The following is a 12,500-nucleotide window of genomic DNA, read 5'->3' as shown; positions in this document are numbered from 1 at the left end:
GTCCTGCAGGCCTGAGAGCACCTTTAACTCACAGTTTAGACTGAGCCGTGTGTCCTGCAGGCCCGAGAGCACCTTTAACTCACAGTTTAGACTCTGAGCCGTGTGTTCTGCAGGCCCGGAGCACCTTTAACTCACAGTTTAGACTCTGAGCCGTGTGTTCTGCAGGCCTGAGAGCACCTTTAACTCACAGTTTAACCCCTGAGCCGTGTGTCCTGCAGGCCTGAGAGCACCTTTAACTCACAGTTTAACCCCTGAGCCGTGTGTCCTGCAGGCCTGAGAGCACCTTTAACTCACAGTTTAACCCCTGAGCCGTGTGTCCTGCAGGCCTGAGAGCACCTTTAACTCACAGTTTAGACTCTGAGCCGTGTGTCCTGCAGGCCCGAGAGCACCTTTAACTCACAGTTTAGACTCTGAGCCGTGTGTCCTGCAGGCCCGAGAGCACCTTTAACTCACAGTTTAGACTCTGAGCCGTGTGTTCTGCAGGCCTGAGAGCACCTTTAACTCACAGTTTAGACTCTGAGCCGTGTGTTCTGCAGGCCTGAGAGCACCTTTAACTCACAGTTTAACCCCTGAGCCGTGTGTCCTGCAGGCCCGGAGCACCTTTAACTCACAGTTTAGACTCTGAGCCGTGTGTCCTGCAGGCCCGAGAGCACCTTTAACTCACAGTTTAACCTCTGAGCCGTGTGTCCTGCAGGCCTGAGAGCACCTTTAACTCACAGTTTAGACTGAGCCGTGTGTCCTGCAGGCCCGAGAGCACCTTTAACTCACAGTTTAGACTGAGCCGTGTGTCCTGCAGGCCCGAGAGCACCTTTAACTCACAGTTTAGACTCTGAGCCGTGTGTCCTGCAGGCCTGAGAGCACCTCTAACTCACAGTTTAGACTGAGCCGTGTGTCCTGCAGGCCCGAGAGCACCTTTAACTCACAGTTTAGACTGAGCCGTGTGTCCTGCAGGCCCGAGAGCACCTTTAACTCACAGTTTAGACTGAGCCGTGTGTCCTGCAGGCCTGAGAGCACCTTTAACTCACAGTTTAGACTCTGAGCCGTGTGTCCTGCAGGCCCGAGAGCACCTTTAACTCACAGTTTAGACTGAGCCGTGTGTCCTGCAGGCCTGAGAGCACCTTTAACTCACAGTTTAGACTCTGAGCCGTGTGTCCTGAAGGCCTGAGAGCACCTTTAACTCACAGTTTAGGCTCTGAGCCGTGTGTCCTGCAGGCCCGAGAGCACCTTTAACTCACAGTTTAGACTCTGAGCCGTGTGTCCTGCAGGCCTGAGAGCACCTTTAACTCACAGTTTAGACTCTGAGCCGTGTGTCCTGCAGGCCCATAGCACCTTTAACTCACAGTTTAACCCCTGAGCCGTGTGTCCTGCAGGCCCGGAGCACCTTTAACTCACAGTTTAGACTGAGCCGTGTGTCCTGCAGGCCTGAGAGCACCTTTAACTCACAGTTTAGACTCTGAGCCGTGTGTCCTGCAGGCCCGAGAGCACCTTTAACTCACAGTTTAGACTCTGAGCCGTGTGTCCTGCAGGCCCGAGAGCACCTTTAACTCACAGTTTCAGGCTCTGAGCCGTGTGTCCTGCAGGCCTGAGAGCACCTTTAACTCACAGTTTCAGGCTCTGAGCCGTGTGTCCTGCAGGCCTGAGAGCACCTTTAACTCACAGTTTAGACTCTGAGCCGTGTGTCCTGCAGGCCCGAGAGCACCTTTAACTCACAGTTTAGACTCTGAGCCGTGTGTCCTGCAGGCCCGAGAGCACCTTTAACTCACAGTTTAGACTGAGCCGTGTGTCCTGCAGGCCTGAGAGCACCTTTAACTCACAGTTTAGACTGAGCCGTGTGTCCTGCAGGCCCGAGAGCACCTTTAACTCACAGTTTAGACTCTGAGCCGTGTGTCCTGCAGGCCCGGAGCACCTTTAACTCACAGTTTAGACTGAGCCGTGTGTCCTGCAGGCCTGAGAGCACCTTTAACTCACAGTTTAGACTGAGCCGTGTGTCCTGCAGGCCTGAGAGCACCTTTAACTCACAGTTTAGACTGAGCCGTGTGTCCTGCAGGCCCGAGAGCACCTTTAACTCACAGTTTAGACTGAGCCGTGTGTCCTGCAGGCCCGAGAGCACCTTTAACTCACAGTTTCAGGCTCTGAGCCGTGTGTCCTGCAGGCCCGAGAGCACCTTTAACTCACAGTTTAGACTCTGAGCCGTGTGTCCTGCAGGCCCGAGAGCACCTTTAACTCACAGTTTAGACTGAGCCGTGTGTCCTGCAGGCCCGGAGCACCTTTAACTCACAGTTTAGACTGAGCCGTGTGTCCTGCAGGCCCGAGAGCACCTTTAACTCACAGTTTAGACTGAGCCGTGTGTCCTGCAGGCCTGAGAGCACCTTTAACTCACAGTTTAGACTGAGCCGTGTGTCCTGCAGGCCCGAGAGCACCTTTAACTCACAGTTTAGACTGAGCCGTGTGTCCTGCAGGCTTGAGAGCACCTTTAACTCACAGTTTAGACTCTGAGCCGTGTGTCCTGCAGGCCTGAGAGCACCTTTAACTCACAGTTTAGACTGAGCCGTGTGTCCTGCAGGCCTGAGAGCACCTTTAACTCACAGTTTAGACTCTGAGCCGTGTGTCCTGCAGGCCTGAGAGCACCTTTAACTCACAGTTTAGACTCTGAGCCGTGTGTCCTGCAGGCCTGAGAGCACCTTTAACTCACAGTTTAGACTGAGCCGTGTGTCCTGCAGGCCCGAGAGCACCTTTAACTCACAGTTTAGACTGAGCCGTGTGTCCTGCAGGCCCGAGAGCACCTTTAACTCACAGTTTAGACTCTGAGCCGTGTGTCCTGCAGGCCTGAGAGCACCTTTAACTCACAGTTTAGACTGAGCCGTGTGTCCTGCAGGCCCGAGAGCACCTTTAACTCACAGTTTAGACTGAGCCGTGTGTCCTGCAGGCCTGAGAGCACCTTTAACTCACAGTTTAGACTCTGAGCCGTGTGTCCTGCAGGCCTGAGAGCACCTTTAACTCACAGTTTAGACTGAGCCGTGTGTCCTGCAGGCCTGAGAGCACCTTTAACTCACAGTTTAGACTCTGAGCCGTGTGTCCTGCAGGCCCGAGAGCACCTTTAACTCACAGTTTAGACTGAGCCGTGTGTCCTGCAGGCCCGAGAGCACCTTTAACTCACAGTTTAGACTCTGAGCCGTGTGTCCTGCAGGCCCGAGAGCACCTTTAACTCACAGTTTAGACTGAGCCGTGTGTCCTGCAGGCCCGGAGCACCTTTAACTCACAGTTTAGACTCTGAGCCGTGTGTCCTGCAGGCCCGAGAGCACCTTTAACTCACAGTTTAGACTCTGAGCCGTGTGTCCTGCAGGCCTGAGAGCACCTTTAACTCACAGTTTAGACTCTGAGCCGTGTGTCCTGCAGGCCCGAGAGCACCTTTAACTCACAGTTTAGACTGAGCCGTGTGTCCTGCAGGCCCGAGAGCACCTTTAACTCACAGTTTAGACTGAGCCGTGTGTCCTGCAGGCCCGAGAGCACCTTTAACTCACAGTTTAGACTGAGCCGTGTGTCCTGCAGGCCTGAGAGCACCTTTAACTCACAGTTTAGACTGAGCCGTGTGTCCTGCAGGCCCGAGAGCACCTTTAACTCACAGTTTAGACTGAGCCGTGTGTCCTGCAGGCCTGAGAGCACCTTTAACTCACAGTTTGGACTGAGCCGTGTGTCCTGCAGGCCCGAGAGCACCTTTAACTCACAGTTTAGACTGAGCCGTGTGTCCTGCAGGCCTGAGAGCACCTTTAACTCACAGTTTAGACTGAGCCGTGTGTCCTGCAGGCCCGAGAGCACCTTTAACTCACAGTTTAGACTGAGCCGTGTGTCCTGCAGGCCCGAGAGCACCTTTAACTCACAGTTTAGACTGAGCCGTGTGTCCTGCAGGCCCGAGAGCACCTTTAACTCACAGTTTAGACTGAGCCGTGTGTCCTGCAGGCCTGAGAGCACCTTTAACTCACAGTTTAGACTCTGAGCCGTGTGTCCTGCAGGCCCAGAGCACCTTTAACTCACAGTTTAGACTGAGCCGTGTGTCCTGCAGGCCCGAGAGCACCTTTAACTCACAGTTTAGACTCTGAGCCGTGTGTCCTGCAGGCCCGAGAGCACCTTTAACTCACAGTTTAGACTCTGAGCCGTGTGTCCTGCAGGCCCGAGAGCACCTTTAACTCACAGTTTAGACTGAGCCGTGTGTCCTGCAGGCCTGAGAGCACCTTTAACTCACAGTTTAGACTGAGCCGTGTGTCCTGCAGGCCCGAGAGCACCTTTAACTCACAGTTTAGACTGAGCCGTGTGTCCTGCAGGCCTGAGAGCACCTTTAACTCACAGTTTAGACTGAGCCGTGTGTCCTGCAGGCCCGAGAGCACCTTTAACTCACAGTTTAGACTGAGCCGTGTGTCCTGCAGGCCCGGAGCACCTTTAACTCACAGTTTAGACTCTGAGCCGTGTGTCCTGCAGGCCCAGAGCACCTTTAACTCACAGTTTAGACTCTGAGCCGTGTGTCCTGCAGGCCTGAGAGCACCTTTAACTCACAGTTTAGACTCTGAGCCGTGTGTCCTGCAGGCCCGAGAGCACCTTTAACTCACAGTTTAGACTGAGCCGTGTGTCCTGCAGGCCCGAGAGCACCTTTAACTCACAGTTTAGACTGAGCCGTGTGTCCTGCAGGCCCGAGAGCACCTTTAACTCACAGTTTAGACTCTGAGCCGTGTGTCCTGCAGGCCTGAGAGCACCTTTAACTCACAGTTTAGACTGAGCCGTGTGTCCTGCAGGCCCGAGAGCACCTTTAACTCACAGTTTAGACTCTGAGCCGTGTGTCCTGCAGGCCCGAGAGCACCTTTAACTCACAGTTTAGACTGAGCCGTGTGTCCTGCAGGCCCGAGAGCACCTTTAACTCACAGTTTAGACTGAGCCGTGTGTCCTGCAGGCCTGAGAGCACCTTTAACTCACAGTTTAGACTGAGCCGTGTGTCCTGCAGGCCTGAGAGCACCTTTAACTCACAGTTTAGACTGAGCCGTGTGTCCTGCAGGCCCGAGAGCACCTTTAACTCACAGTTTAGACTGAGCCGTGTGTCCTGCAGGCCTGAGAGCACCTTTAACTCACAGTTTAGACTGAGCCGTGTGTCCTGCAGGCCCGAGAGCACCTTTAACTCACAGTTTAGACTGAGCCGTGTGTCCTGCAGGCCTGAGAGCACCTTTAACTCACAGTTTAGACTCTGAGCCGTGTGTCCTGCAGGCCTGAGAGCACCTTTAACTCACAGTTTAGACTCTGAGCCGTGTGTCCTGCAGGCCTGAGAGCACCTTTAACTCACAGTTTAGACTGAGCCGTGTGTCCTGCAGGCCTGAGAGCACCTTTAACTCACAGTTTCAGGCTCTGAGCCGTGTGTCCTGCAGGCCCGAGAGCACCTTTAACTCACAGTTTAGACTGAGCCGTGTGTCCTGCAGGCCCGGAGCACCTTTAACTCACAGTTTAGACTGAGCCGTGTGTCCTGCAGGCCCGAGAGCACCTTTAACTCACAGTTTAGACTCTGAGCCGTGTGTCCTGCAGGCCCGAGAGCACCTTTAACTCACAGTTTAGACTGAGCCGTGTGTCCTGCAGGCCCGAGAGCACCTTTAACTCACAGTTTAGACTGAGCCGTGTGTCCTGCAGGCCCGAGAGCACCTTTAACTCACAGTTTCAGGCTCTGAGCCGTGTGTCCTGCAGGCCCGAGAGCACCTTTAACTCACAGTTTAGACTCTGAGCCGTGTGTCCTGCAGGCCCGAGAGCACCTTTAACTCACAGTTTAGACTGAGCCGTGTGTCCTGCAGGCCCGAGAGCACCTTTAACTCACAGTTTCAGGCTCTGAGCCGTGTGTCCTGCAGGCCCGAGAGCACCTTTAACTCACAGTTTAGACTCTGAGCCGTGTGTCCTGCAGGCCTGAGAGCACCTTTAACTCACAGTTTAGACTGAGCCGTGTGTCCTGCAGGCCCGAGAGCACCTTTAACTCACAGTTTAACCTCTGAGCCGTGTGTCCTGCAGGCCTGAGAGCACCTTTAACTCACAGTTTAGACTCTGAGCCGTGTGTCCTGCAGGCCCGAGAGCACCTTTAACTCACAGTTTAGACTCTGAGCCGTGTGTCCTGCAGGCCCGAGAGCACCTTTAACTCACAGTTTAGACTGAGCCGTGTGTCCTGCAGGCCCGAGAGCACCTTTAACTCACAGTTTCAGGCTCTGAGCCGTGTGTCCTGCAGGCCCGGAGCACCTTTAACTCACAGTTTAACCCCTGAGCCGTGTGTCCTGCAGGCCCGAGAGCACCTTTAACTCACAGTTTAGACTGAGCCGTGTGTCCTGCAGGCCCGGAGCACCTTTAACTCACAGTTTAGACTGAGCCGTGTGTCCTGCAGGCCCGGAGCACCTTTAACTCACAGTTTAGACTGAGCCGTGTGTCCTGCAGGCCCGAGAGCACCTTTAACTCACAGTTTAGACTGAGCCGTGTGTCCTGCAGGCCCGGAGCACCTTTAACTCACAGTTTAGACTCTGAGCCGTGTGTCCTGCAGGCCCGAGAGCACCTTTAACTCACAGTTTAGACTGAGCCGTGTGTCCTGCAGGCCCGAGAGCACCTTTAACTCACAGTTTAGACTCTGAGCCGTGTGTCCTGCAGGCCCGGAGCACCTTTAACTCACAGTTTAGACTGAGCCGTGTGTCCTGCAGGCCCGAGAGCACCTTTAACTCACAGTTTAGACTGAGCCGTGTGTCCTGCAGGCCTGAGAGCACCTTTAACTCACAGTTTAGACTGAGCCGTGTGTCCTGCAGGCCCGAGAGCACCTTTAACTCACAGTTTAGACTGAGCCGTGTGTCCTGCAGGCCTGAGAGCACCTTTAACTCACAGTTTAGACTGAGCCGTGTGTCCTGCAGGCCTGAGAGCACCTTTAACTCACAGTTTAGACTGAGCCGTGTGTCCTGCAGGCCCGAGAGCACCTTTAACTCACAGTTTAGACTGAGCCGTGTGTCCTGCAGGCCTGAGAGCACCTTTAACTCACAGTTTAGGCTCTGAGCCGTGTGTCCTGCAGGCCCGAGAGCACCTTTAACTCACAGTTTAGACTCTGAGCCGTGTGTCCTGCAGGCCTGAGAGCACCTTTAACTCACAGTTTAGACTGAGCCGTGTGTCCTGCAGGCCTGAGAGCACCTTTAACTCACAGTTTAGACTCTGAGCCGTGTGTCCTGCAGGCCCGAGAGCACCTTTAACTCACAGTTTAGACTGAGCCGTGTGTCCTGCAGGCCCGAGAGCACCTTTAACTCACAGTTTAGACTGAGCCGTGTGTCCTGCAGGCCCGAGAGCACCTTTAACTCACAGTTTAGACTGAGCCGTGTGTCCTGCAGGCCCGAGAGCACCTTTAACTCACAGTTTAGACTCTGAGCCGTGTGTCCTGCAGGCCCGAGAGCACCTTTAACTCACAGTTTAGACTGAGCCGTGTGTCCTGCAGGCCTGAGAGCACCTTTAACTCACAGTTTAGACTCTGAGCCGTGTGTCCTGCAGGCCCGAGAGCACCTTTAACTCACAGTTTAGACTGAGCCGTGTGTCCTGCAGGCCTGAGAGCACCTTTAACTCACAGTTTAGACTGAGCCGTGTGTCCTGCAGGCCTGAGAGCACCTTTAACTCACAGTTTAGGCTCTGAGCCTAAACTGTGAGTTTAGGCTCATTCTGTTGAATGACACTCACTCATTCAACAGAATGAGTGAGTGTCAGCAGGGGGCGCTGTACACTGTAAGGCACATTGGGATACAAAGGGGTTCTGGTCATCGCTACGGAAACGCTGTAGGAAATATGGCGGTGCTGACCACGTGGACCGGTGTGGCCTCAGGTTGAACCACACATAAGATTATATACATAAAAAAAAAAACTCTTCCTCACCCTCCGCGGGCGGTCTCTTTCTCCTCCTGCTCGGGTCCTCTACCAGAGGCCTGGGAGCTTGAGGGTTCTGCGCAGTATCTTTGCTGTTCCTAGAACTGCACTTTTCTGGACCGAGATGTCTGATGTATTTCCTGGGATCTGCTGGAGCCACTCCTCCAGTTTGGGGGTCACTGCCCCGAGTGCCCCAACGACCACGGGCACCACTGATGCTTCACCCTCCAGGTTTTCTCCAGCTCTTCTCTGAGCCCCTGGTATTTCTCTAGTTTCTCCTGTTCCTTTTTCCTGATGTTGAAGTCTTGGTGTTGCTATGTCGACCACAGCGGCTCCTCTGCTCTTTGTCACCACCACAATGTCCGGTTGGTTCATCACCTTCTGTCCGTCTGGATCTGGACGTCCCACAGGATCTTGGCTCGGTCGTTCTCCACCACCTTTGGAGGTGTTTCCCACTTTGACCTTGGGGTTTCCAGCCCATATTCTGCACAGATGTTCCTGTACACTATACCAGCCACTTGGTTATGGCTCCATGTAAGCTTTCCCTGCCAGCATCTTACACCCTGCAGTTATGTTCTTACACCTGCAGTTATGTTCTTACACCTGCAGTTCTGTTCTTACACCTGCAGTTATGTTCTTACACCTGCAGTTATGTTCTTACACCTGCAGTTATGTTCTTACACCTGCAGTTATGTTCTTACACCTGCAGTTATGTTCTTACACCTGGGGTCTTGTCTGGTGTGGTAGATCTGGGCCTCTATTGCTCTGGTGCTCAAGGCCTGCTCCTGTGCAGCCATGATGAGTGCCTCTGTGCCTCTGTGTATATATATATATATATATATATATATATATATATATATATATATATATATATATATATATATATATATTATATATGTTAAGACTGTGTGAACAGGAGCAATGTTCCGTCGCTAACACGTCACTAACGTCTTTGATAAGTTTATAATAATTAATATAGCTTATACTCTGATAAAGTTTGTAGGACGAGTGTCTGATTTGTTCATTTTGATCCAAAATGGCGGCCATGCTGCGCGTCCGAGCGCAGCGTCATGAGCGACCTCTGACCCGATTCTGCTGAAGCTATGATTTAATTTAATTAAAAATAAAACCCTTTATATAAAATATAGTGTGGAACATAAGTGACACATTGAAGTTGACTGTATTTAAAAGAAAGCTTGAATCATGTGCAGTAGTCATCTGGACCGAGCTCTACCCAGGAACAGACAGGGCCATGTAAATGTGAATATTCAGTTTCTGTGGGAAAACCATGAAGAGACAAAAACATTCAAGCTCTTCCTGTTTCTAAATGTATTTACTGGTTCTTTTGGAAAATGATCCTGGAATTTATTTCACAAGAAAGATTTCTTGTTATAAACATGAAACACTGACACGGATCTGAGACCAGGCGTGTGTTTCTCTCCTGCTCCAGCAGGGGGCGCTCCTCAGTGTCCTCTCTCATGTTAATTAACGCCACCTACTGACTCCTCTTTGTACTGCAGCTCCACATTAAGCTACAAATAAAAAACGGTTGTTTTTCAATGTTTCCGTGAAACTCTCATTCATAAAACCAGCAGCAGCTGCTGTTTACACCTGTGTGTCCGGCAGCTCCGGCGAAGAACCAGAGTCATGGATCCTGCTCCAGGCCAACCGGGAACAAGGTTTACCTTAACCTTACACTAACCTTACACTAACCTTACACTAACCTTACACTAACCTTACACTAACCTTACACTAACCTTACACTAACCTTACACTAACCTTACACTAACCTTACACTAACCTTACACTAACCTTACACTAACCTTACACTAACCTTACACTAACCTTACACTAACCTTACACTAACCTTACACTAACCTTACACTAACCTTACACTAACCTTACACTAACTTTACACTAACTTTACACTAACCTTACACTAACCTTACACTAACCTTACACTAACTTTACACTAACCTTACACTAACCTTACACTAACTTTACACTAACCTTACACTAACCTTACACTAACCTTACACTAACTTTACACTAACCTTACACTAACCTTACACTAACCTTACACTAACCTTTACCTTAACCTTACACTAACTTTACACTAACCTTACACTAACCTTACACTAACCTTACACTAACCTTACACTAACCTTTACCTTAACCTTACACTAACCTTACACTAACCTTACACTAACCTTACACTAACCTTTACCTTAACCTTACACTAACCTTACACTAACCTTACACTAACCTTACACTAACCTTACACTAACTTTACACTAACCTTACACTAACCTTACACTAACCTTACACTAACCTTACACTAACCTTACACTAACCTTACACTAACCTTACACTAACCTTACACTAACCTTACACTAACCTTACACTAACCTTACACTAACCTTTACCTTAACCTAACAGGAGACTCACCAATAACTCTCCACATCAGAGTCATCAGAGTCATGGATCCTGCTCCACACTCAAAAAGTCATTCTTTGGGCTCTATGAATCACTGACATTAATCTCAGACCTGGGATGATCAGTTTCAGGTTAAGCCCAGTTAAGGGAAAAACTACTGAAAAAGGATGTTCCACTTTATTAAGCAGATCATCATTTTCAAGCAATATGGGAAAGAAAAAGGATCTCTCTGCTGATGAAAAGCGTGAAATAGTTGAATTTCTTGGTCTAGGTATGAAAACCTTCAATATTTCATGAAAGATTAAGCGTAATCATCGAACTGATAAGAGATTTGTGGATGATTCAGACACACTTGGGTTTGTGCAGATAAAAGCACAATGAGGACGGTTTCTGCCAGACAAACACATCAGATTAAGAGAACAGATGCTACAAAGCAGCAGACAGGTATTTGAAGCTGCTGGTTCTCTGGAGTCTCCTGAACATGAAGGTGTCGGACCCTCCAGAGGCTGCAGTTGTGCATAAACCTTCTATCCGGCCTCCCCTAAACTGTTCACTGAAGCTGAAGCAGAAACGGCTGCAGTGGCTCAGAAATACATGAGACTCATTTTCAAACAGTCTTGTTCACTGATGAGGCCGTGTGACCCTGGATGGTCAGATCAATGGAGGAGTGGATGGTTGGTGAATGACCGCCATGTTCCAACAAGGCTGTGACGTCAGGAAGGAGGGGGCGGAGTCATGTTTTAGGTCAGAATCATGGGGAGAGAGCTGGTCGGTCCCTTTAGGATCCCTGAAGGTGTGAAAATGACCTCTTTCTGACTGACCACTTTCTTCTATGCTACAAAAGAAGAGCCGTGTTTTCCCGAACAAGATCCTCTTCATCGTGACAACGCCCCATGTCCTGCTGTAAAGAAAACCTCTGCATCACTGGCTGCTATGGGCATAAAAGGAGAGAAACTCATGATGTGGACCCCCTCCTCCCCTAACCTCAACCCTATTGAAAACCTTTGGAGCCTCAACAAGAAAAACTTCTCTGAGGGTGGGAGGCAGTTTTCATCCAAACAGCAGCTCTGGGAAGTTATTCTAACATCCTGATAAGAAATCCAAGCAGAAACTGTCCAAAAACTCACAAGTTTAATGGATTTAAGAATTTTGAAGCTGCTTCACACAAGGGCGCCTATGGTAAAATATAACTTGACCTATTGAGATGTTTTTGATTGAAATATCTTTTGATTTCAGTAAATATGACCTCCTAATGCTGCAGATTCAACAAATGACCATTTTCAGTTAATTACAAGCTTTAAAATGTATTGAAACGATGAGTTGCATAATCATTTGGAACAGTGGATTTTGAGTTTTTTACTACATTTATTTTTGAAATAAATATTGTTTTTTTCCACCACATTTAAATGATCCTCGACCAGTTAAAGACTTGAAAATGATGCTGACTCTCATTTGAGTCGACGATTTAGAAAATCTTACAAAAATGTCATTTGCATAATAATTTGGAACGCAGTGTATGTGAATGTGTATTTTTCAGACAAAGTTCACTAAAACATATAAACTTGAATTGAATTAATCCCTTAAGACTCCAGCCATTATCTCTAGAAGTAAAGTCTATGTGAATGTGTATTTTTAACACAAAGTTCTATAAAACACATCAACTTAAATTGAATTAATCCTGTAAAAAGACTCCAGCCATTTTTCTCCAGGACAACAGGGGGCAGCAGCGAGTTACCCTGTGCACCCCTGCATGTAGAGTAAGGAATTCAAAAATGTGAGCCCATTTTCTTCTGTCAGGTGTAACGGCTGCACGGTGTAGGGCAGGCCGTAAACACAGGACAGGACAACAGCGTGGCGTTTGTGGCTTTTACTCCTGTGAGACAAAAGAAATGCAGTTTCAGTGTCTCCTCATTGACACACACCGGCTCCCTATAAAATAAATAAAACACAGCACCGTGAAATGGCTGCAGAACTGGCGGGACACTAATACCTATGTAAAACTTAGCTAATCGGAGAAAGTGCACAAACTTAAAATTTCGGATGAAAACTATCATGAGATTACGTGCATTACGTTCGAAAATGTTATCTTATCAATATATATTTGGATGGGGACGAAATCAAATTGGAAATATGTTAAACATATTGCTTTACGCCGAGACACACTCACCCTC

Source organism: Gobius niger, assembly GCF_951799975.1.
Source record: "Gobius niger genome assembly, chromosome: 10".
Lineage (NCBI taxonomy): Eukaryota > Metazoa > Chordata > Actinopteri > Gobiiformes > Gobiidae > Gobius > Gobius niger.
The sequence above is the reverse complement of the archived record's forward strand: the minus strand, read 5'-3'. Positions refer to the sequence as shown.